Source organism: Dendropsophus ebraccatus, chromosome 2 (assembly GCF_027789765.1).
Source record: "Dendropsophus ebraccatus isolate aDenEbr1 chromosome 2, aDenEbr1.pat, whole genome shotgun sequence".
Classification (NCBI taxonomy): Eukaryota; Metazoa; Chordata; class Amphibia; order Anura; family Hylidae; genus Dendropsophus; species Dendropsophus ebraccatus.
Genome location: NC_091455.1, coordinates 81111511 through 81113938, shown reverse-complemented (window position 1 = coordinate 81113938; position 2428 = coordinate 81111511). Strand labels below are relative to the sequence as shown.

The window sequence follows — 2428 nt, the reverse complement described above, 5'->3', positions numbered from 1 at the left end:
TTTTTGTTTTCTATTGGAAGAGATAGGCCCCATAGAAGTCTATCTATAGTCAGAGGTGTACGCTGTCAGTGTGTACACTGTACAGCAAGCTATAGACTTAGATTTTCAATCTTTGTGAAACAAACACTGGTATAATGTGCCCATAGCATCCAATCACAGCTCTGGTTCCATATCTTACCAAGCTCTGGTAAAATGAGTTGTGACTGGCTGTAATGGACTAATTCCATCAGTTATTGTTTTCACACAGATTGATAAATATAAAACACAATTAGAGGAAACATATACTAATACTGGAATAATACAGAGAAGATCAGCATGGCCCCTGCACAAGGAGGACATGCAAATTCGTCAACCATTCCATATTTTGCGTTGATATGTTTCCTGCCTTAGACATATTTTTAGTCTGCTTGTGATTTTTACATTTTGTACTTCAAAGAGAAGAGGAATAAAATAAACAGTCTGTGGAATGTAAAAAAAAAAAAAAAAAAAGAGCGAGAAAATGCAGAAGTAGTAGTTACACATAGTGGGCCCTATGTGGAGTCCAAAGACCTCTCTACCACCTGGGAAAACATCAATGGCTCACTGCGTGAAGATACGCTTAAAGAAAAACTTAATGAAAATCTGAAAAACTTGGCAGACAGGGGTGGTACATAATAAAGAATATATGGCTAAACTGCTATATTGGTTATTTAAATTTACTTTAAAAAAAACAGCGTTAGTGAAGATCATCCTGGCCGGTACTGCAGTACTGGCCGGATGGACTTCATTTGTGCTGAATTGGGATGCGGGTGCATCCTAGTGCGCCCGCATTTCAATTAATCATTGAAAATCGGCAACAATGGCCGTAATTAATAGTAAACTTACGTTATGTGAAAGTCTACCTGTCATTATACAAAACTTTTGACATGTCATAGAGACATGTCAAAAGTTTTTATCAGTTCGGGTCGGAGTGCTCAGACCCATACTGATTGGAAAATAAAGCAGGAAGAGGATTGCACCTGCAGTGCCTCCTCTCCCCGCTCTAAGTTAAAGGGGTTATCCAGCGCTACAAAAACATGGCCACTTTCCCCCCTACTGTTGTCTCCAGTTCAGGTGTGGTTTGCAATTAAGCTCCATTTACTTTAATGGAACTGAGTTTCAAAACCCCACCCAAACTGGAGACAACAGTAGGGGGAAAGTGGCCATGTTTTTGTAGCGCTGGATAACCCATTTAAAAAAAAGAGTTAGGCCCCATAGGAGCCCATTACAAGTCAGACGAAGAGTGGACACCCTGCCGGTGCGATCCACTTCCCTCTCTATCTCCCGATCCGGACCGATCAAAACTTTTGACATGTCTCTATGACATGTTAAAAGTTTTGTATAACAACAGGTATACTTTAAGGGATTCTGTCAGGTTTCATCCATGCTATCAATCATGCCAGTCTAAATGCAAGGAGGGCATGGTAAGTGTGACTGGAAGCCGCTATATTCACTACCCGATCACTGCTGCCCTGTTCTTTCTCAGCTCTATGTGTCATCTCATAGAGCAGAAGAGAAAGGCATCAGCGCACTTATCTCCGCACTGAGGTTTCTGGTTAAGAAACACTCAAATTTGTGTTTGTTTTTTCAAAGTAAATTTAAATATCCAGTATAGCAGTGCACACATTTCTACCTAAAATACATTATACAGCATTGGGTTTTTGCTTCTGGTCACTTTCTTTTAGAGTCATCAGTTCTTGGACTAAACTCTTTTGTTGCCAAACATCATTTACTTAGCAATGTAAAGTGATAGCAGCCAAAAATATTCGATGTGAGCTCCATTTAACTGCGCCGAGCAGCAGGTGAGTTGCCAGTAGATGGAAACTGTGTCACTTATCACCTGATTCTTCCACCTGGTGGGACGGTTACTGAGGTGAGATGAAATCTTTAATTAGAGGTGTCCACAGGAGCAACTGTTATGAGGATGAGAAATCACAATGCAGGCCTGTTTTTTTCCTTCCATCTTGTCACATGTTTTAATCAATTTAATTAGGCACATTTTGTCGGCGCTCCTCACTTGTAATATATTAGTTTAGCTTCTCATCAGGAATGACATCGGCCAATTAGTGCCATGTAATTGTTAACCTAGGAATTAACTACAGTAAATACACAAATTCTGGAAGAAATATGAGATGATCTGGTGAAGAAAGTCTCAAGAAAGTGATGCCTGCTGTGATCCATACAACAAGTAAAGGAAACCTGTATGGCACAACATATGTTACAATAAGGGCATATTCACACCTGGCAGATCTGATGCAGACATTTCTGCAAATAAAATTTGTTCCATACTTCTGAATAGAATTATTTCGTTAGCAAGTACATGAATTTTTGCTGAAATTTCTGCAACAAATATTCCATGTGTAAATTCACTTCATGGGTGGTTTCACACATGGGGTTTTTCTAAAAGAAA

The 2428-nt window shown here is 39.5% G+C and overlaps 1 pseudogene; it reads left to right on the top strand.

Annotated features, from left to right (window-relative positions):
• The first annotated feature begins 267 nt into the window (after positions 1-267).
• Positions 268-367, top strand: LOC138785026 (U6 spliceosomal RNA; annotated as a pseudogene).
• Positions 368-2428: the final 2061 nt, after the last annotated feature.